The sequence below is a fragment of the Arachis stenosperma genome, chromosome 5, assembly GCF_014773155.1.
Source record: "Arachis stenosperma cultivar V10309 chromosome 5, arast.V10309.gnm1.PFL2, whole genome shotgun sequence".
NCBI lineage: Eukaryota > Viridiplantae > Streptophyta > Magnoliopsida > Fabales > Fabaceae > Arachis > Arachis stenosperma.
In genome coordinates this window covers 26,917,713-26,941,961 of record NC_080381.1, presented here as the reverse complement: position 1 = coordinate 26,941,961, position 24,249 = coordinate 26,917,713, and the positions used below count along the sequence as shown (strand labels likewise).

The 24,249-nt window shown below is 35.1% G+C and overlaps 1 non-coding gene across 1 annotated transcript; it reads right to left on the bottom strand.

Annotated features, from left to right (window-relative positions):
• Positions 1–2,900: 2,900 nt before the first annotated feature.
• On the bottom strand, positions 2,901–3,008 carry LOC130983749 (small nucleolar RNA R71). The gene has a single exon (XR_009087727.1). It is a non-coding gene; the product is annotated as a small nucleolar RNA R71 (small nucleolar RNA).
• Between the last annotated feature and the right edge of the window lie 21,241 nt (positions 3,009–24,249).

Here is a 24,249-nt window from a genome sequence, read left to right as displayed (position 1 = left end):
GATGAATGTGATGATTAGTGACGCTCATCATCATTCTCACTTATGAACGCGTGCCTGACAACCACTCCCGTTCTACAAGCAAACAAGGCTTGAATGTTTATCTCTTGGATTCTTTAATCGGAATCTTCGTGGTATAAGCTAGAATTGATGGCGACATTCAAGAGAATCCGGAAGGTCTAAACCTTGTCTGTGGTATTCTGAGTAGGATTCAATGATTGAATGATTGTGACGAGCTTCAAACTCCTGAAGGCTGGGCGTTAGTGACAGACGCAAAAGAATCAATGGATTCTACTCCAACCTGATTGAGAACCGACAGATGATTAGCCGTGCCGTGACAGGGTGCGTTGAACATTTTCACTGAGAGGACGGGACTGTAGCCACTGACAACGGTGATGCCCAACATACAGCTTGCCATGGAAAGGAGTAAGAAGGATTGGATGAAGACAGTAGGAAAGCAGAGAGACGGAAGGGACAAAGCATCTCTATTCGCTTATCTGAAATTCTCACCAATGAAATACATAAGTATCTCTATCTTTACTTTATGTTTTATTCATATATCATCCATAACCATTTGAATTTGCCTGACTAAGATTTACAAGGTGACCATAGCTTGCTTCATACCAACAATCTCCGTGGGATCGACCCTTACTCGCGTAAGGTTTATTACTTGGACGACCCAGTGCACTTGCTGGTTAGTTGTGCGAAGTTGTGAAATTATGTTTATGCCATGGTATTGAGCACCAAGTTTTTGGATTCATTACCGGGGATTATTTGAGTTGTGAAAAGTAGTGATCACAATTTCGTGCACCAAGTTTTTGGCGCTGTTGCCGGGGATTGTTGAGTTTGGACAACTGACGGTTCATCTTGTTGCTTAGATTAGGTATTTATCTTCAGAGTTCTTAAGAATGAATTCTAGTGTTTCAAGTGATGTTCTTATCATCACCAAAGCTGATTGATTTTCATCAATTTAGCTCTTGAATGCAATATCCTGCTGAAGCTTGGCTAGCCATGTCTAATTTCTTTAGACTAAAACTTTAGACTAACATTGCATGATTCCTGGAATTCTCATTAAGAATTTTGATACCTTTATTTTCTCTTCCACTTAATTTTCGAAAAATCCAAAAAAATTACAAAAAAAAACCAAAAATATTGTATGTTTCTTGTTTGAGTTTAGTGTCTCATCTTAAGTTTGGTGTCAATTACATGTTTCTGTTCTTCTTGCATTCATTCATGTGTCTTCATTAATCTTCAAGTTGTTCTTGATGATTTCCTTGCTCTGATCTTTAAATTCTCTTGACTTGAGTGTTTCTCATATGCATTCTCATTTTGTTAGTGTCAGTAGTATACAAACTGCTAAGTTTGGTGTCTTGCATGCATTGTTATTTGATTTTAGTTGCATTTTGATTATTCCTCATTATTAAAAATCCAAAAATATTTTTAATTTGTGTCTTTTCAAGTCAATAATACAGAGAATTGAAGATTCAGAACATACAACAGAGGAATTACACAGAAAAAGCTGGAGGTTCAAAACGCCCAGTGAAGAAGGCAAACTGGCGTTTAAACGCCAGCCAGGGTGCCTGGCTGGGCGTTTAACGCCCAAAAGGGTAGTGCTTTGGGCGTTAAACGCCAGAATGTGCACCATTCTGGGCGTTTAACGCCAAGATGGCACAAGAGGGAAGATTCTGTTTTTAACTCAAATTTTTTTCAGGTTTTCAAAATTTTTCAAAATCAAATCTTTTTCAAATCATATCTTTTCAATCAAATCTTTTTCAAAATCAATTTCTTTCCATTTTCAAAAATACTTGCTAACAATTAATGATTTGATTCAACATTTCAAGTATGTTGCCTTTTCTGTTGAGAAAGGTTTAATGTTTGAATCATATCTTTTCTTGTTAGGCAAGTCATTAATTTTTAAAATTAAATCTTTTTAAATTGTTTTTCAAATCATATCTTTTCAATCATATCTCTTTAAAACCATAACTTTTCAATCATATCTTTTTAATCACATCTTTTTCAAAATAGTTTTCAATCATATCTTTTTGATTTCTAATTTTAAAATTTTTTTCAAAAATCACTTGATTTCTTTCCCACTTTTAGTTTTCGAAAATCAATTAAAGTTTTTCAAAATGTTTTTTTTTAAATCTTTGTAATTTGTTTTCGAAAATTTCTTCTCCTCTTCTCACATCCTTCTATTTATGGACTAACATTATTCCTTAATGCACAATTCGAACTCCATCTTTCTTGATAAGTTCGAATTCTGTACTCCTTCCTTCTATTTTTTTTTCCTCTGACACCTCAAGGAATCTCTATACTGTGACATAGAGGATTCCATATTTTCTTGTTCTCTTCTCTTTCATATGAGCAGGAGCAAGGACAAAAGCATTCTTGTTGAGGCTGACTCTGAACCTGAAACGACCTTGAAGCGAAAGCTAAGAGAAGCTAAGGCACAACTCTCTGTAGAGGACCTAACAGAAATCTTCAACGAAGAAGAACCCATGGCAGCCGAAAACAACAACAATGCCAACAATGCAAGGAAGGTGCTGGGTGACTTTACTGCACCCACTCCCGATTTCTATGGGAGAAGCATCTCTATCCCTGCCATTGGAGCAAACAACTTTGAGCTTAAGCCTCAATTTGTTTCTCTAATGCAACAGAATTGCAAGTTCCATGGACTTCCACTGGAAGATTCTCATCAGTTTTTAGCTGAATTCTTGCAAATCTGTGACACTGTCAAGACTAATGGGGTTGACCCTGAGGTCTATAGACTTATGCTATTCCCTTTTGCTGTAAGAGACAGAGCTAGGATATGGTTGAATTCACAACCTAAAGAAGGCTTGAACTCTTGGGAAAAGCTAGTCAATGCCTTCTTGGCAAAATTCTTTCCACCTCAAAAATTGAGTAAGCTTAGAGTGGAAGTCCAAACCTTCAGACAGAAGGAAGGTGAATCCCTCTATGAAGCTTGGGAAAGATACAAACAATTAATCAGAAAGTGTCCTTCTGACATGCTTTCTGAATGGAGCATCATATGTATTTTCTATGATGGTCTGATTGAACTGTCCAAGATGTCATTGGATAGCTCTGCTGGAGGATCTCTTCATCTGAAGAAGACGCCTACAGAAGCTCAAGAGCTCATTGAAATGGTTGCAAATAACCAATTCATGTACACTTCTAAAAGGAATCCTATGAACAATGGGACAAATCAGAAGAAAGGAGTTCCTGAGATTGATACTCTGAATGCCATATTGGCTCAGAACAAAATATTGACTCAGCAAGTCAATTTGATTTCTCAAAGTCTGTCTGGAATGCAAGCTGCACCAGGCAGTACTAAGAATGCTTCATCTGAAGAAGAAGCTTATGATCCTGAGAACCCTTCAATGGAAGAGGTGAATTACATGGGAGAACCCTATGGAAACACCTATAATTCTTCATGGAGAAATCATCCAAAATTCTCATGGAAGGATCAACAGAGACCTCAACAAGGTTTCAACAACAATAATGGTGGAAGAAATAGGTTTAGCAATGGCAAGCCTTTTCCATCATCTTCTCAGCAACAGACAAGAGAATTCTAACCAGAACAACTCTGACTTAGCAACCATGGTCTCTGATCTAATCAAAATCACTCAAAGTTTCATGACTGAAACAAGGTCCTCCATTAGAAACTTGGAGGCACAAGTGGGACAGCTGAGCAAGAAAATTACTGAACTCCCTCATAGTACTCTTCCAAGCAATACAGAAGAAAATCCAAAAGGAGAGTGCAAGGCCATCAACATGGCCGAATTTGGAGAGGAGGAAGAGGCAGTGAACGCCACTGAGGAAGACCTCAATGGACGTCCACTGGCCTCCAATGAGTTCCCTAATGAGGAACCATGGGAATCTGAGGCTCAAAATGAGACCATAGAGATTCCATTGGACTTACTTCTGCCATTCATGAGCTCTGATGAGTATTCTTCCTCTGAAGAGGATGAGTATGTCACTGAAGAGCAAGTTGCTAAATACCTTGGAGCAATCATGAAGCTAAATGACAAGTTATTTGGTAATGAGACTTGGGAGAACGAACCTCCTTTGCTCACCAAAGAACTGGATGACTTGTCTAGGCAGAGATTACCTCAAAAGAGACAAGATCCTGGGAAGTTTTCAATACCTTGTACCATAGGCACCATGACCTTTAAGAAGGCTCTGTGTGACTTAGGGTCAAGTGTAAACCTCATGCCTCTCTTTGTAATGTAGAAGCTAGGGATCTTTGAGGTACAAGCTGCAAGAATCTCACTAGAGATGGCAGACAATTCAAAGAAACAAGCTCATGAACTTGTAGAGGATGTTCTGGTAAAGATTGAAAACCATTACATCCCTGCTGATTTCATAGTCCTAGAGACTGGGAAGTGCATGGATGAATCCATCATCCTTGGCAGACCCTTCCTAGCCACAACAAAAGCTGTGATTGATGTGGACAGAGGAGAATTGATCATTCAAGTGAATGAAGAATCCTTTGTGTTTAAGGCTCAAGGATATTCCTCTGTCACCATGGAGAGGAAGCATGAAGAGCTTCTCTCAAAATAGAGTCAAACAGAGCCCCCACAGTCAAACTCTAAGTTTGGTGTTGGGAGGCCACAACCAAATTCTAAGTTTGGTGTTGAACCCCCACATTCAAACTCTAAGTTTGGTGTTGGGAGGTTTCAACATTGCTCTGAGTATCTGTGAGGCTCCATGAGAGCCCTCTGTCAAGCTACTGACATTAAAGAAGCGCTTGTTGGGAGGCAACCCAATGTTATATTTAATCTATTTTCCTTTGTTATTTTATGTTTTCTGTAGGTTGATGATCATGAGAAGTCACAAAATCAATTGAAAAAGTAAAAACAGAATGAAAAACAGAAAGAAAAATAGCACACCCTGGAGGAAGACCTTGCTGGCGTTTAAACGCCAGTAAGGGCAGCAAATGGGCGTTTAACACCCAGTCTGGCACCATTATGGGCGTTTAACGCCAGAAAGGGGCACCAGACTGGCGTTAAACGCTAGAAAAGGGCAAGAAGCTGGCGTTAAACGCCAGAAATGGGCACCAGCCCGGCGTTTAACGCCAGAATTGGCACATAGAGCAATTTTGCTCGCCACTTGGTGTAGGGATGACTTTTCCTTGACACCTCAGGATCTGTGGACCCCACAGGATCCCCACCTACCCCACCACCCTCTCTCTTCTTCACCCATTCACCAATCACCTCAACACCTCTTCCCCAAAAACCCTTCACCTATCAAATCCCATCTTTCTCTTCACCACTCACATCCATCCTTCATAAAACCCCACCTACCTCACCATTCAAATTCAAACCACTTTCCCACCCAAACCCACCCTCCCATAGCCGAACCCTACCCCTCTCTCCACCCCTATATAAACCCATCTTCACTCCTTCATTTTCACACAACCTAAACACTACTTCTCCCCCTTTGGCCGAACCACAAAGCCATCTCCATCTCCTCTATTTCTTCTTCTTCTACTCTCTTCTTTCTTCTTTTTGCTCAAGGACGAACAAACCTTTTAAGTTTGGTGTGGTAAAAGCATTGCTTTTTGTTTTTCCATAACCATTTATGGCATCCAAAGCCGGAGAAACCTCTAGAAAGAGGAAAGGGAAGGCAAAAGCTTCCACCTCCGAGTCATGGGAGATGGAGAGATTCATCTCAAGGGTGCATCAAGACCACTTCTATGAAGTTGTGGCCTTGAAGAAGGTGATCCCCGAGGTCCCTTTCAAACTCAAAAAGAGTGAATATCCGGAGATCCGACATGAGATCCGAAGAAGAGGTTGGGAAGTTCTTACCAACCCCATTCAACAAGTTAGAATCTTAATGGTTCAAGAGTTCTATGCCAATGCATGGATCACCAAGAACCATGATCAAAGTGTGAACCCGGACCCAAAGAATTGGCTTACAATGGTTCGGGGGAAATACTTAGATTTTAGTCCAGAAAATGTAAGGTTGGCATTCAACTTGCCCATGATGCAAGGAGATGAACACCCTTACACTAGAAGGGTCAACTTTGATCAAAGGTTGGACCAAGTCTTCATAGACATCTGTGAAGAGGGTGCCCAATGGAAGAGAGATTCAAGAGGGAAGCCGGTTCAACTGAGAAGGCATGACCTCAAGCCCATGGCTAGGGGATGGTTGGAGTTTATCCAACGCTCAATCATTCCCACTAGCAACTGGTCCGAAGTTACTCTAGACCGGGCCATCATGATTCATAGCATCATGATTGGAGAAGAAGTAGAAGTTCATGAGGTTATAGCCCAAGAACTTTATAAGGTGGCGGACAAGTCCTCTACCTTGGCAAGGTTAGCCTTTCCTCATCTCATTTGTCACCTCTGTTATTCAGTTGGAATTGACATAGAGGGAGACATCCCCATTGATGAGGACAAGCCCATCACTAAGAAAATGATGGAGCAAACAAGAGATCCCACTCATCATGAAATCCCTGAGATGCCTCAAGGGATGCACTTTCCTCCACAAAACTATTGGGAGCAAATCAACACCTCCCTAGGAGAATTGAGTTCCAACATAGGACAACTAAGGGTGGAGCACCAAGAACATTCCATCCTCCTCCATGAAATTAGAGAAGATCAAAGAATCATGAGAGAGGAGCAACAAAGGCAAGAAAGAGACATTGAGGAGCTCAAGCACTCCATAAGACCTTCAAGAGGAAGAACAAGCCGCCATCACTAAGGTGGACCCGTTCTTTAGTTTTCTTGTTCTTTATTTCCCTGTTTTTCGAAAAATCATGCTTATGTTTATCTATGTTTGTGTCTTGTGATCATTAGTGTCTTAGTGTCTATGCCTTAAAGTTATGAATTTCCTATGAATCCATCACCTTTCTTAAATGAAAAATGTTCTTAATTGAAAAAGAGAAGAATTGCATGAATTTTAGATTTTATAACAGATTAATTATTTTGATGTGGTGGCAACACTTTTGTTTTCTGAATGTATGCTTAAACAGTGCATATGTCTTTTGAATTTGTTGTTCATGATTGGTTGGCTCTTGAAAGAATGATGAAAAAGGAGACATGTTACTGAGGATCTGAAAAATCATAAAAATGATTCTTGAAGCAAGAAAAAGTAGTGAATACAAAAAAAAAAGAAAAGAAGCGAAAAAAAAATGAAAAAAGGGAGAAAGAGAAAAAGAAAGAAAAAGAAAGAAATAAAGTTGTGATCCAAGGCAAAAAGAGTGTGCTTAAGAACCCTGGACACCTCTAATTGGGGACTCTAGCAAAGCTGAGTCACAATCTGAAAAGGTTCACCCAATTATGTGTCTGTGGCATGTATGTATCCGGTGGTAATACTGGAGGACAAAGTGCTTTGGGCCACGGCCAAGACTCATAAAGTAGCTGTGTTCAAGAATCATCATACTTAACTAGGAGAATCAATAACACTATCTGGATTCTGAGTTCCTATAGACGCCAATCATTCTGAATTTCAAAGGATAGAGTGAGATGCCAAAACTGTTCAGAGGCAAAAAGCTAAAAGCCCCGCTCATCTAATTAATACTGATCTTCATAGATGTTTTTGGAATTCATTTCATATTCTCTTCTCTTTATCTTATTTGATTTTCAGTTGCTTGGGGACAAGCAACAATTTAAGTTTGGTGTTGTGATGAGCGGATAATTTATACGCTTTTTGGCATTGTTTTTAGTATGTTTTTAGTATGTTTTAGTTAGTTTTTAGTATATTTTTATTAGTTTTTAATTAAAATTCACTTTTCTGGACTTTACTATGAGTTTGTGTATTTTTCTGTGATTTCAGGTATTTTCTGGCTGAAATTGAGGGACCTGAGCAAAAATCTGATTCAGAGACTGAAAAGGACTGCAGATGCTGTTGGATTCTGACCTCCCTGCACTCGAAGTAGATTTTCTGGAGCTACAGAAGCCCAATTGGCGCGCTCTTAAAGGAGTTGGAAAGTAGACATCCTGGGCTTTCCAGCAATGTATAATAGTCCATACTTTGCCCGAGATTTGATGGCCCAAACCGGCGCTCCAAATCAGCTCAAGAATGCTCGGCGTTAAACGCCGGAACTGGCACAAGAATGGGAGTTAAACGCCCAAACTGGCACAAAAGCTGGCGTTTAACTCCAAGAGAAGTCTCTACACGAAAATGCTTCAATGCTCAGCCCAAGCACACACCAAGTGGGCCCGGAAGTGGATTTTTATGTCATTTACTCATCTTTGTAAACCTTAAGCTACTAGTTCTCTATAAGTAGGACCTTTTGCTATTGTATTTTCATCTTTTGATCAATTCAGATCTCTAGATCATCTTTGAACGTTTAGTTCATAGATTATTGTGAGGCTGGCCATTCGGCCATGCCTAGACCTTGTTCTTATGTATTTTCAATGGTGGAGTTTCTACACACCATAGATTAAGGTGTGGAGCTCTGTTATACCTCGAGTATTAATGCAATTACTATTGTTCTTCTATTCAATTCAGCTTGTTCTTATTCCAAGATATTCATTCGCACTCAAGAACTTGATGAATGTGATGATTATGTGACGCTCATCATCATTCTCACTTATGAACGCGTGCTTGACAACCACTCCCGTTCTACAAGCAAACAAGGCTTGAATGTTTATCTCTTGGATTCTTTAATCGGAATCTTCGTGGTATAAGCTAGAATTGATGGCGGCATTCAAGAGAATCTGGAAGGTCTAAACCTTGTCTGTGGTATTCTGAGTAGGATTCAATGATTGAATGACTGTGACGAGCTTCAAACTCCTGAAGGCTGGGCGTTAGTGACAGACGCAAAAGAATCAATGGATTCTACTCCAACCTGATTGAGAACCGACAGATGATTAGCCGTGCCATAACAGGGTGCGTTGAACATTTTCACTGAGAGGACGGGACTGTAGCCACTGACAACGGTGATGCCCAACATACAGCTTGCCATGGAAAGGAGTAAGAAGGATTGGATGAAGACAGTAGGAAAGCAGAGAGACGGAAGGGACAAAACATCTCCATTCGCTTATCTGAAATTCTCACCAATGAAATACATAAGTATCTCTATCTTTACTTTATGTTTTATTCATATATCATCCATAACCATTTGAATTTGCCTGACTAAGATTTACAAGGTGACCATAGCTTGCTTCATACCAACAATCTCTGTGGGATCGACCCTTACTCGCGTAAGGTTTATTACTTGGACGACCCAGTGCACTTGCTGGTTAGTTGTGCGAAGTTGTGAAATTATGTTTATGCCATGGTATTGAGCACCAAGTTTTTGGATTCATTACGGGGATTATTTGAGTTGTGAAAAGTAGTGATCACAATTTCGTGCACCAAGCACCAGCAAAGGTTTTATGCATGCACAACACAAATTCACACAACATACATGAATTAGGCACATTATAGCACAATAGGCTAGGACATCTACCTAAGAGTAGAATTGATGTAATAAAAAAATCATACCATTCATAGATAACTTTGGTGTAATAATCCATGTGACTCATGTCATTTTTCAAAACAAAAAAGATTAGCATTTGGTTACAGTTTGTCAAAGACAAATGATATATTCGATCTAATTCATTTAGACATATGAGGACCAATCAACCATGTATCAACTACTGGACACAAGTACTTTCTCACAATTGTTGATGACAAGAGTAGATACACATGGCTATTTTTTATGAAAGCAAAATCTGAAGTGGCAGAATTGATCAAGAATTTTGTAAAACTAGTTCAAACACAATTTTACAAAACTATAAAAAAAAATTAGATCTCATAATGAACTAGAATTCAAAATGCCACAATTTTATGCAGCCGTGGGTATCATACATCAAACAAGTTGTGTTGCTTCCCCTCAATAAAATGGCATTGTTGAGCGAAAGCACCAACACATCCTTGGTGTCACTAGAGCACTTATGTTCTAAGTAAATGTACCTTAGTGCTATTGGAATTATGCTGCTGCACATTCCATTCACATCATAAATAGGATTCCAAGCCCAATTTTGAAAGAAAAATCCCTATATCAATTCCTATTTGACAAATTACCCTGTATTGACTACTTTAGAGTGTTCGGATGTATTGTCTATGTTGCTACACTTTCTGCAAATAGAAAGAAGTTAGATCATAGAGCAAGAAAATATGTTTTCTTGGGTCACAAGGATGGAATGAAGGGTTACATCATGTATGATATCAATACTAGAGAATTCTTCATCTCTAGAGATGTACACTTCTATGAATCAGTTTTTTCTTTCAAAATACAAAATAACAATCAACATACTCACCATACATCTGATATTCAACACTCACAGCATACCAATCATGCACCAGTTTTTGAAAATTCGCATCACGCATTTCTAGATCCCTTTGAAAATGAGCAGACTGCACAACAATCATCACTCATAGGCATTCCTGATCCTCACACACAAGACACTGAAACTAACATTACAACACAGCATGCATCACAAACACAAACTAGACACAATGCTAATGCTCCTACTAGAAGGTCAACTCGGGAGAGGAGACCTCCCTCTTATCTTAAGGATTTTCACTGCTCACTGATGAATAAGACCTCAACTCCCCAATTTTCTTCAAATCTTGAAATTCATTGTAAGTATCCATTGTCCAGTGTCATTAGCTATAATTCTCTGTCATGTCCACAAAGGAACCTATCACTAGCCTTGTCAGCCATAGTTGAACCAAATACATATGAATAGGTTGTTGCATATCCCTGCTGGCAGCAAGCTATCAATGCAGAATTAGAGGCTCTAAAGCAGAACAACACTTGGTTTTTTACTACTCTACCAAAGGGCAAGAAAGCTATAGGGTGTAAATGGGTATTCAAAACAAAATTAAAGGCTGATGGCACGATAGAAAGGTATAAGGCGAGATTGGTTGCTAAGGGCTTTACACAAGTACTCAGCCAAGATTACTTTGACACATTCAGTCCTGTGGTCAAAATGAACACCCTGAAAATTCTCTTGCCGATTGCTGCTGCAAAATGCTGGATTGTACACCAGCTTGATGTAAATACGGCGTTTCTCCATGGCGACCTCCCTGAAGATGTATACATGTGCGTTCCACCTGGCCTTCATGTCTCGGATCCTTCCTTAGTTTGTAAACTTACGCGCTCTCTTTACAGTCTCAAGCAAGCCAGTCGCCAATGGCACACAAAATTGGCATCTACTCTCACAGCCTATGGATACTCACAATCTAGACATGATGATTGTCTTTTCACTAAAGGTACAACTGATTCATTCACTGCCATATTAGTTTACGTCGACGATCTTGTGCTAGCAGGAAACAACATGAATGAGATAAAGTCTGTAAAGAAGCATCTTCATCAACTATTTCAGATTAAAGACATTGGTGAATTAAATTATTTCCTTGGCATCAAATTTGCAAGAAACAGGGAGGGAATTACCATGTATCAATGAAAGTATTGTTTGAAACTTTTAGAGGACTATGGAATGCTAGCAGCAAAGGGGGCCACAACACCAATGGATTACTCAACACAACTCTCTAAATCAACGGGAACACCACTTGCCAACAACACTGAGTATAGAAGGCTGATAGGGAGACTACTCTACTTAGCAAATACAAGACCAGAAATAAGCTATGCAGTAGGAAAGCTAAGCCAATTCCTCGAATGCCCTACAGACAAGCATTTTGATGCAGGATTGAAAGTGCGGCGTTACCTGAAGTCTGCACCAGCTCAAAGACAATTTTTCTCTACAAAGTCAGACCTTAAAGTGACAGGATACTCAGATAGTGACTGGGTAGCATGTCCAGATTCTCGAAGATTAGTATCTGGCTATTGTTTCTTTTTAGGAACAAGCTTTATCACATGGAAAAGTAAGGAACAAAACGTGGTAGCACGCTCTTCAGCAGAAGCAGAGTATAGAGCCCTGGTAGCGGCTACTTGTGAAACTCAGTGGATAACCTTCATGACAAAGGAACTGAAACTAAACTTGGCAAAACCAATAGCCATATACTGTGATAGCCAATCAGCTCTGTATATCGCAGTCAACTCTGTCTTCCACGAAAGAACGAAGCACATAGAGGTAGATTGCCACATTGTGCGCGACAAATCAAAGGAGAATGTAACAAAATTGATGCCCATCAGAACTACAGAGCAAACAATAGATATTCTTACAAAAGTTTTGAGTCCAAAGTTATTCTCGGCATGTCATAGCAAGCTTCGGCTCTTGGACATTCACACGCCTAGCTTGAGGGAGGGTGTGACTTAACCCACATGATCAAAGCTTAATTAGCTAGCTAACTGTTTCTTTTTTTCTCTCTTATAGTATGACTTGTAACTAACCCAACACGTGAGAACTGATTGCTGGTTTCCCTAACTGAATTAGTTTAGACTATAACATAACCCTCTAAATGGTGGCCCTATCCAATGTATATATAACTGCAGTGTAAGATCAAAAGGATGATTGATCAACCAATTTCATTTTGCTCTGTGTCTTCTCTGTCAAAGCGAGAAAAGACTGCAAAAAATTCATCTCTTTTAATGTTCACTCTTGAGTCACTCCCTTATTCTATAACCAGCTCAACCACCTTTCACACAACCAGCCGCAGTAGTAGGTGGCTAGTAATGAGGGATGAAATTGTAGTACTAACGGTGACAGAATGTTGGATTTGTTTGGCGCCATTTAAAAAAAAATTTGTAATGATATTTTTTTAAAAGATTTTTACATAAATAAATGTGATTTTATATTTGAATATCTTATGTAAAATTTTTTTATTTATCAATTATATTTAGATAAAATAAGATAAAAATACTTATTTATTTATTTATTATGTGAAAAATATCTTTTAAAAAAAGATGTAAATTGTAACTTCTTAAAAAATATGTTTTTTTTATTTTTCTAGTGTTTTTATTTTTTCTATTAGAAATTTTTTAAATACACTAAAAAATAAAAAAAGACCTGTTTTATTAAAAAAATCTTTTTTATTGATTTAATGACGTCCAAATAAACATTTTAGCTTGACAATGGGACTAGGGATCCCAAACTTTTTATAGAAAAATTAGTAATATTTATGTATAAGAAATTTTCAATTTTTTAATGGTAGAATTATCTATGGTAAAATTAGGTATTTTTATTTATTCAATTTAATATATTTTATGTTTTATTGTTAATTTAATTTAATTTTTTATGTTATGTAAAATATTAAAATATTCAATAAATATTGATAGTATTGTGTTTTTATAAATTAATAGAAAAATTTAAAAGTTGTAGCGTAAGTAATTTAAATCTTTTAAGTTAAGTTTTAAATTCAAATAAGTATATTTTTTCGCATCATTTTTATAAAATTAGGTAACTTTTTTCTTCATTTAATTTAGTGCTATTTTATGTTTGTTTTCCTTAATTAATTTTTTTTGTCAGAAAAAAGACATTATTCAATAAGTATTATAAATTTTAATATTTATCATTTTAACTATTTTTTATATAATTCACAGGTTATATATTTGAATTTGTAAAATAATAATGATAAAAAATTAAAAAATTGATAAAATTTTTAAAAGGAAGGTTAACATTTAATAAGAAGAAAATATAATTTCTACAATATCAACATATGTATATAAATAGCTTTTTTATTCCAATGAATCATGAAAAAAATGAGATATATACAATCTTTAAAAGTTTAAAGAGTTGTATTTAATGAATTTCATCTTAATTTTTTGAAACGAGACTGTAAAAAATGGCTTTAAGTTTGATTATTTATAGTAAAAAAGAAATTACTGAAAATTTTAAATTTAATTTAATTATTGAAAATTTTAAGTCACTCAAAACTCAAAGAATACAATTATAAATTATTTTATATTTTTATCTGTAAAATTATTTATTTATTATCATATTAAATTAAATAATAATTATATTTATAAATTTTATTTTAATATAAATATTATTATGTAATTTTTTTTTTGTTAAATTTTGGTCTCCTCAAATTTTTTTTAAATTCTACCACTGAATACTAGGAAGAAATAAAAAAAAGGAAAAAAGTTAAAAAAAGGGCGAGTGAGTATACTTAGTTGGCAATGATTCAAATATTCAATCATTAGTTATTGGTTGAAGTTGGATAATCTTTTGTCCGTTCTCTAATAGATTTTTGATCTAATAAATTTGTTTTGTTCACGTGATAAGATATTTATAAAATTATTTTACATTCGGTATAAAATCATAAGATATTCTTTAATTTGTTCATATCATAATTTAAAAATTGAGTTGAATAGAATTACTCAATTTTTTATCAATTTTTTTGATGTAACAAAAAAAGATTCACTCAACTTAACTTATTCATGCTATAGTTTTTTTATAAAATCAAAAAGGGACTTTTACATGACTAATCATTTTATAACGCTACAATAGTTTATGAAGTATTTATAACTTCTTATCAGGTTAAAATAAAAAGAATTTTAAAGCTCACCGACTGAAAGTCTAATCTAATAACTATATAAATAAAATTAAAATTTATAAAATTAAATTAAATATTTTAATACTTAAAAATATAAATTAATAACTATTAACTAATATTTAAACTCTTTAATGCACAAATATTTGAAGTATATATCATTCTTTTTTTCTTTAAAAAAGATTCATTCTCAAATCTTATAAAAATAGTATATGAAAAAAATAATTTTTTATTATTTCGTTTGAAAGAACTATTACTCAAATTTTTTTTATTGTTAAATCAATCCCGTTAACAAACTAGAGGTAATGTAAAAGAAAAGAAAGAAGGGTTTAAAAATACGAATGGGTCAAAAATATATATAGTGAAAGATAAAGAAATAAAAGAGAGTAAAAAACTCTACAAGAAAGATAATAAATACATAAATTTGGTATACGTCAATTTTGTCTGACCGGTAAATATAAAAAGTTATTTACTTCACGAGTGCACTCTAGGGGTGTACATAGGCCAGGTCACACCGGGTTTGGCTTAACCCAGACCCTAACCCGATCCTAAACTCGATGAAACCTACGCATCTTCAGGCCGGGTGAAAATCGGATGAAAACCGGATCTTTACCATGTAAAAATTACCTAATCTCCAACCATTATTTCACAATTCACATAGTAAAATTCACTTAAAAAAATATAACAAGAACCAACCCTTCTCTAAAATTAAAACATAACCATAATCAATACTAATATTGTCTAATTAACACCAATTATTTAAATCAATACAAATAACACAATATTATGTATTAATCTAAAGTCTTATGCATTTTAAATATAAAACATTAACTTATAATCTTATAATGACTAATAAGACAAAATATTAAGGTTTACAATATTTAAATTCCACATAAGAATAGTCATCATCCATCACTAATAACACAAAATATTAATTGTGTATGATGACCGGGCCACCGGACCGAGTTCGAGTGACCCGAGCTATGACCCAAACCTGACCCAAAATAATGACCGGGTCTATTTTTGAGACCCTTACTCGACTCTAGACCCGATGAAATCACATCAAATTAGCCCTTAAAGTGTTCAGGACTGAGCCGGGTCTTCGGGTTGCGCCGGGCCATGTACACCACTAGTGCACTCTTTAAATATAAGCCATTAAATATATATTCACTCAATCTAATGATCAATCTTGTACCATAAGTTCGCAACATATTATTTGTCACTCTCTTTTCCTTTGCAGTCTTTGTAAAAAAAGATAAGTTGACTAATTCTAATTTTAGAGTAAAACCTCACCCCTGATCCTAATAATTTTCATAATTGATGACTCCCACCGTAACAAAATTAAAATACCATCCCGATTTCTATCTACTCATTTTGTTAGACATTCTAGTCTCTTTGTTAAATTTTTTTTATCAAAATGGTAACGGTAAAATCTTAGCTATACTGTTATCTACTTACCTGTATACGTGTCACTGTACAATTTTATTAGGACACATAGTCCTTTGTTGAGTAATCAAGATAATTATGTTTTGTCCACTTCCAAAGTGGTGTGTTTCACTTCTCCACCCTCCACTCTCATATGAAGAGGATTTCCAACCATCTCCTTCGTTCACACCAACAATTACACAAAACCATAAGGACACACGTGGCGCCAATGAGAGTCACCATGGAGGAGCACTTGATGGAAGACCAATGACGACTTGATGGTGCAATGATCAAACAACTAATGGTGAGGTGACATTATCTTGACTGAAGTAAACCATCTCTTTGCTCTAATATTGAAATCATTCAAACTAGTGGTGTGATCCTCTGTTGTGGTCCCATAAAAAACTTTTTTCAATACATATTTTCATCAATTAAGAAATTGCATTTTGGTTTGGCATTGGTATATCTCCATTGCAGAAGAATTTCTGCTTCTGAATTTTCAACAAGCTTATGATTCTCATAAGAGGAATTTGAAAAATCAACTTCGGTTGCTGGTGGTGTTGCCACCTCGACGCCATTGATGAAACTGCTGAAGATATGAACCTAGAGCTCACCTCCCAGACCCTAGGTTGGCAGCGGTTAGATGGGATTGGCGGCGATGGAGGTGGAGGAGGGGCAGATACATCCGAAATGATAGTAGAAATTTTGATTATTATAGAATTTTGGAGTTCTACAAAATTACGTTATTCTTGTGTTTGGATCAAGAAGAAATCCTATAATGAGCGGTGTTCAAATTGAGGTAAATGAAAATGATAAAGATGGAGACTTTGAAGAAAAAGGAAGCCTAGATAGATTGAAATAGAGGTTTTGAATGAAAGAAAAAGTGAAAAAAGATGATTATTGAAATAGCCATTGGAGTAGGCAAAACTGGTATTGATTTGGGAGTGGGCAAAACATAGCCATTTTGATGACTCAGTAGAGGACTGTGTCATAATGAAATTATATAGTGACACGTATGTAGCTATCAGGATACTTAGAATTTGCTGTTACCATTTGATGAAAAATTTAACAGAAGGACTAGAATATCTAACAGAATGAGTGGATGGGCGTCGGGATGGTATTTTGATTTTATTAGGGTACGGGTTGTCATTTATGAAAATTGTTAGGGGCTAGGGTGAGGTTTTACTCCTAATTTTATTAGGTAGCGTTTGTTTTGAGGTACTGAGATTGAGACTAGAGGATTGTAACTCAGTATTGTGTTTGGTGGTTAGAGACTGGAATAAAAATTTCAGTCCTAGGATACAAAATTTCAGTCCTTTTAGTATCTCTAAAAAGTAGAAACACAGGGTACTAAAATTTATGGGGACGGAGTCTTTCCAAAAGTACCCTTATTCAACTTTGATAATTTTCAATCTACCTTTTTGCGTCACTTTCTCTTCATCACTAATACCCTTCATACCTTTATCATCATCTTCGACCAAACCTACCTACTCCCCTCCAACCTCCTCTAATCTTTTCCCAACCTCACCTCCATCAAAATCTCCCATTTCTTTTGCGGAGACCGCAACACCCTTTTCCACCAATTTACCTTCTCCAGATTCCCTTTCTCCATTTTCTCGATCTCTCTTACAACCTACTTTCTTCGAATTTGGATTAATTTATTTTTCTAAAAAAATTTAACTTTGAAATATTCGAATTGTTTTCACATGGTTGCACTCTCAATCACAAGTCTTTATGAGCTTCGAACTCATGGATGTATTGTTGAGTTTGAAGAATTTGACTTGTGTTAATTTATCTTCTATGTGTATATCCAATTAATTCTTGTGTGCTGTTATAAATGGTAGTTTTTCATTGATGAAGCTTATGCTTTTAGTTTGTTCCAATTACTTTAAAGTTGAAATCTCTTACTTGTTAAAAAAATATATTTTTTTTACAACACTTGGTTCTTTGTCATTCAATCTTCCTTCTTGATAATTTGTGTCTCTTGCTTGAAAATTTGATATTATAGAATTTAATTGGAACTATTTTATTTTATTTTCTTCACCATTCAATCTGCCAATGAAGGGAGATGAGGGAAGGGAGGAAGGAAAAACGGTAAAAGAGAAATGAGTTTTATTTTTTTTTATTTTGTTTTTACCTTTTATAATAACTAAAGGTGTTTTAGTAATTATATTTATTTTAATCTCCATATTTTTTATGAACCAAACAAAATATTGAGATATAACTCAGTCTTGTATATTTTATACCAAACACAATATAAAAATTTAATTTAATTTCACTTTTTCAATCTCTGTCTATCAATCTATATCTCCCAGTATCAATCTCCCTTAAAACCTATATTGTTATATCAAATAACTATCACAAATTATTTTTTATATTGCGTCGTTTATGGTAATGTACATGCAGGTGAGTGGGGGAGAGGAGAGTTGGATGTTAGTATGGTGATGCAGCTTTCTCGTGATGAACGAGATACTGACACTGCGTTACCATTAGAAGCGAGAAACTAAAAAAGTGCCACGCATTTAGTGTCCTCCTGCCATGGCCTTCTCGCACACAGTGAGAAACCGAAAAGCTAATGCACACCTGCGACGCCTGCAACTTGTATCCCGTGAAGTGCGAGAAAGGGGGAAGTGATACACGTCCTTCATGCATGTTGGGTGACTGTCTCTTACTATCAAAACTTCTATAAAATTAGTTTTTTCTTTCTTGTTGTAGCCAAATAGATGAAAGAGTCTTGGTGAGGTTTTTTTTTTTAACAATGAAGAGTAGTAGTGAGAGGTGGAGTAGTAGTGATGGTAGTGCTTTTTTTTTTTGTATCTGAAGAAAAGAGTGGTAAAGTAAAAATTTTAATATATTTTTTTAATAATATTCAAAGTGTTTGAAGTTATTAGTATTTGAGGTGTGATTTTAAAAAAATAGTACAAGATTTAACTCTACTAAAAAAATCATATTGTTGTGCTTGTGCATCTATATAATTTTCAAGATGTAAGTTATTATCTTATTAAATTATTTATATTGATGTATTTATTTTACTCTTGTTTTTTTTAATTGTTAATATTACTGTAATTTTAAATTATTAAGATAATTTGATTACTAACAATAATATTAAGAATCCCGTTAGGGAGACAATAGGATATCTCTACAATGTCTACAATGGACTGTTTATTTAGCCTAATACGAATTAAAAATGACAATCAACCCACATTTTAACCTAATTTCAAACAACCCATTGAGTTTTATTTTAACCATAACCATCCAAATCCTAATCAAATTTACCCCAATCCTATTGTTCTTCCCCAACAGCAACCCTTTTCACCAAACCCTCACCGCCCCTAACCATTCCGCTACCGCATCTCCATCGGTCCAGACCTGTCCCACACGACTCATCCTCCAACAGCGCCAACTAGACCCCCGAGGCTCACCGTCCATCAGCACCGTACAGGACCCCTGCGGCTCACCCTCCATCAGTGTTGAACAGGAACACCATGGGTCACCCCCCAGCAGTGCTGCACTAGACCACCTCGGCGCACCCTTTTCAGTGGCGACCAGACCACATGTTTCACCCTCCAGAGTGCTCCTCTTCCATCGCCGGCAGAACTCAGTGCGGTCGCCCCCTGTTTCCCATTGCGGGTGTCACTGTTACGATCCCAAAACGCCAGACGTCGTCCATAAACAACTGGAGGTTAGTGGGTTAATTTTTTTATATGATTATAACTGTTTCTGTTGCTACTAGTTTTATATGCAATGAATCTTGTTGAGTGGTTTGATTTTTCGAAGTGAAAAAATTAGTTCTTGCAACTTCTTTATACCAGGACGTGTATAATATGTTGAAATGAATTGTACAAGTTGTTGCTGTTTATGGTTGCATTGGCTTTTATTCTAATGTGCAAAATTTTGCAGAACTTCTATTTAATTAGTACAGCAGTTTTGGCTCACGATTTGGTCTTTTGAATGCGTCACTTAAATTAGTTGATTATAGTCGATCTGTATTTGACATAAAATAGATGGTTATTTTACTACTTATCCGGATGATTGATTTTCGTTATAGTGAATGCTATTTGTTTTTGCTATCTTGTTGGTATGTTTGAATCAGATATTGTATGGATTTTGTGTATGTTGAACACTTCAGCACATATTTACTCGAGTAACATGGTGCTGTTTTTTTGTTTTTAAATTCCTTAGATCGGTCATCAAAACCTTTTAAAGTTTAGTTTAAATCAGGCTATGTTTATATGATCCTCAAATTTGCTCTTCAGGTTCTCAAGAAGTGCCATATTGCAGAAATTGTAAGGCATGATCCAAGACTTCTTGATACACTAGGTTAGACATTTTTTAAATAAAATAAAAGGAATACATTACACTATTTAGGAGTATAACTGTGACAAGCCTTAAAAGTATCTTTGTGCTTATTATATTAAATTCTATCTATTTGACATTTGGTTAAATTTGTGCAATGTTACAATAGTTGAGAATAGAGAAAAGAGAAAATTAGACCGTTGGACAAATGCAACTTGTTTGTCTTGCTAGGCTGCTATTGAAGAATAAAAGGATTTTGGTTCTAGATGAAGCAACAACATCAATTGGCACTGCAACACAATTTAATTCAAAAGACTATTAGAAATGAAACTAGTGAATGATTTTGGTTAATGACGAATTAACTACACATTTGTTACTTATTGCAGTGTCTCTTATATTCATGAATGTTCTTAAAATAGGAATGCTTCTATTTAGAGAAAACATATACCACAATTATTCTAAATCTATGAATGAGAAATTTAATGTACATATTAGAAATTGTGGTCAATTCATAATATGCTAGATGTTCATTTTATTAGATATACAAATGCTTATTTTCATTTTTAAGTGAATGTTTAGTTGATTGAATTGAATTTTAAGTAAATACAATTATAATACTATGGATGTTCAATTCAGTTGGTATGCAGATGGTTATTTTTATTCTTACGTGGATGTTTATTTGATTGGATTAGATTTAAGTAAATACAATTAAAATACGCCAGATGTTTAATTCATTAGGTGTGCAGATGTTTATTTTTTACGATAAAGTAGATGTTTATTTGATTAGACTGGATCTAACAAAAAAAAGTGGATGTTTATTTTAATTATATTGGCATTTTGTTTGAGTTGCTAGATTCTGCATCCATTTTTCATATGAAACAATTATCCTCATACATAAAATGAACATTCTCAGAGGATAAATTGAAGTTAGTATAAAATACTAGGATTATAAGAAAACTTAGAAAAGGAGAAGGAGATTCGATTGGTGCTACTGTATATTATAGTACTGAGAAAGTAAGGAGAATAGTAGCATCATGACCAAATATTCACCGATTATTGGCTCTTAGAAATTCTGCATCTTGCAGTACCACCTTACTCCTAGCCCTACCAAGTCTCATTTTTTTGTTTAACTGATTATGTCATAATAATTAGAGTAATTAATTAATTATTGAACCGAATACTGTATAATTTGCTTATAGGACTATTAAGTACTAACCTCAACTCTTTCACATTGACTCCTACATCTATAACTCGCTTATAATATACTTTACAAGTTACAACAATAGGGTATATATGTTATGCCCCCTCTAACACTGCACTTCACATGACACTTCAAAATTATGTCACTAATGCATGCACCTAAGATAAAATAATTCACAATAATCTTTCAAAAAATCTTATCATATTAAAATATAACTTCAATGATTTATTACAAATTTAATATTATAAACTTATAAGAATAAATTAAATTTTTACACATCAAATTCTACACTAGATGCAAACCTTTCTACTCAATCAAGAACTACTCCTAAAACTTCTTGACATTATCAATCTCGGAACTCCTCGTGCAGCTTTCTAACAAATATATATATGTAGTCTTGTAAGCATTTTCAGGCTAGTTGAATGATTTGATACCAAATAATGTTGCTGAGTATTTACAAGAAAGGCACAAAATTCATCTTCCCAAACCTACGACAGTATTTGTTTCTACATTTGATTATGCAGCTGGTCTAGGTACTTTCATGCTGAATCCATGCTTCATTTTGTCAACTCTATTAAAAAAAATTGTGGTGTAAACAATGATATAAGGAGTCAAATACTAAGACAATTTGAACAATAAGCAAACAAAACTGAAACTAAGCACTTTTTTAATTAAAAAAAAAAGAAATAAGACTTAATTTTGGTGAAGAATGAAGATAGATAAATCTCTTCTATCACTTTCAAGTGGTAATCAAACTTAAAATCTGATAAATAAAATAGCGAAGAGAGAAGACAAAAAGGTTTTTTAGTAAAGCAAGCATTGCACAACATCCCATAATAAATCTACAATGATTTGAAAACAAAAATCATGTTCTCATCTTAAACTAGAGATCTTATAGTCAATAAATAATAACTAGAGCATCCTACAGTCCTAAGTAACATTATAAGTGTAAGTGCATTAGATACAAAGAGATAGGCAGTTATTACATAATATAAGGATAGAATAAGTAAAATCGAAGCACTTAAACATCTTCTTCTCATATGAAATAACCATCCGTATACATAGAAAAATAAACATCCTCATTGGTTCTTCATTAGCAACTAACAAATTGACCAAGATGCCACCCGTGCACCATGTTTTAATGGTTTAACTCATATTCAAGTTCAATTCAACTAAAATTAAACAAAATCCAATCTAAACCACATATTAAAAGAAAATTGCTGAGCATGTGCATGCACAATCCAGCAAATCAAGTAATAAAGCAATGACATAAAACAGATAAACATCCGCTTTATCCGTAAAAATAAGTATTGCATATAGTACTTGAACCTAGATTCACACCCAATTTCAAATGAAGCTACATTATGTTGAGTTATAACTATTTTTGGGTTTCAAAAAGTTAATAACAATCACAAAATTAGGAATTGAACTTTCATTTCTTCTATGATTAGTAGGTCATCCTTGCAGAGAAAATGCCATGATATAAATGAAAGTCGTACATTGCTAAATGATGTAAAAGATGAGACTGTTAATGGGTATCTCACTGTTGAGAGAAAGTCTTCTACTTACCTTTTCTGGTCCAAGGCATGGGGGCTGGTCGGAGATGTTTACGTCCAGTTCCATAGGATAAAGAGTAATGAAATTTCAGTACAAGATGTGAGAAAATCTGCAAATAGTGAATTGAAAATGTCATCTGAGGTTGCTAAGGAAGTTAAAAGGCTGAAGAAGAAGCTAGTGTAGTTGAACCAGAATTGTAGTTCATGTTCTTTGATAAATTGTAGTTGTTAAAGCGACAAAGCTAGTAGTGGAAGCAGTGCAAGCAGTAGTGATGCAGATATGAGCCTGATGACTTATGGGAGAAAGTACGGTAAACAATGCTTTACTAAAAATGCCAATTATTTGCATCCAAAAGATCCTGGAGATGAGCTCATTCTTAATAAGAATAAAAAAGATTTTGAACATTTTGAGCACAATAATTATGGTGGAAACTTTATAGATACTCTTGATTGTAGCGTGATTGAAATTGAATCCTTGGCAGCTATGAACTCTAGAACACATGAGGGATCTTCAGAGCCCGACAATTCCGGTTCCAATGCTCCATCACAAACTGAATTAAGTTCAAAGGTAACAGGTATAGTTAAAAATGGTGGTATCTTTGATTATCTAAGTAGACCTGTACTTGGAGATGTTGAGCACAATCTATTAGCTGCCTTAAAATGCTATGAAGAAGCTAGAAAATATTGCTTAAACTTCCATCTGGTTTATCTGAGTTAGAATCACCGGTTAAAAAGAAAGGGTGGGTTTGTAATGAATTGGGGACAATTATAATAGAAAATAAAAAGTTGATCAAGGCTAAACTGGCCTTTGTAGATGCTATAGATGCATTCAGAGAAGTTTCAGATCACACTAATATAATATTGATAAACTATAATTTGAGTCATGGCCAACGAGCTTTAGCTGATGAGATGCTATCAGAAATTGAGAATCTCAAATTATAAAACATCTTACATAATGCATACAGTCATGCTTTGGAAACTGCAAAACTAGAATATAAAGTATCTATTAGATATTATGGGGCACCAAGGCTAGAACTAAATGCTATAAATGAGGATGATGATGTCTATCTAGCAGTTCATGGCAGTTACAACAATTAAAATCTAACATCAATCACATTAAACAGCCAAGTCCAAAATCAAAGAACATCTGAACCCTAGGTGTCAAACAAACATACTCTATAGAGTAGAACAATAGCTTTATACTGACTTTTTGTAGTGACGAAGAGAAGCGTCGCAATACAACTATATAAGAATTGTCTTAAAAATCTCAACCGACCATATTTTTATATAAAACATCAATTCCTGTCCAGTTTGCAATAGGTATTTTAAAGCTACATAAATTTCAAAACTTTAAGACTTCAGAATTCCTCATTCTCATGT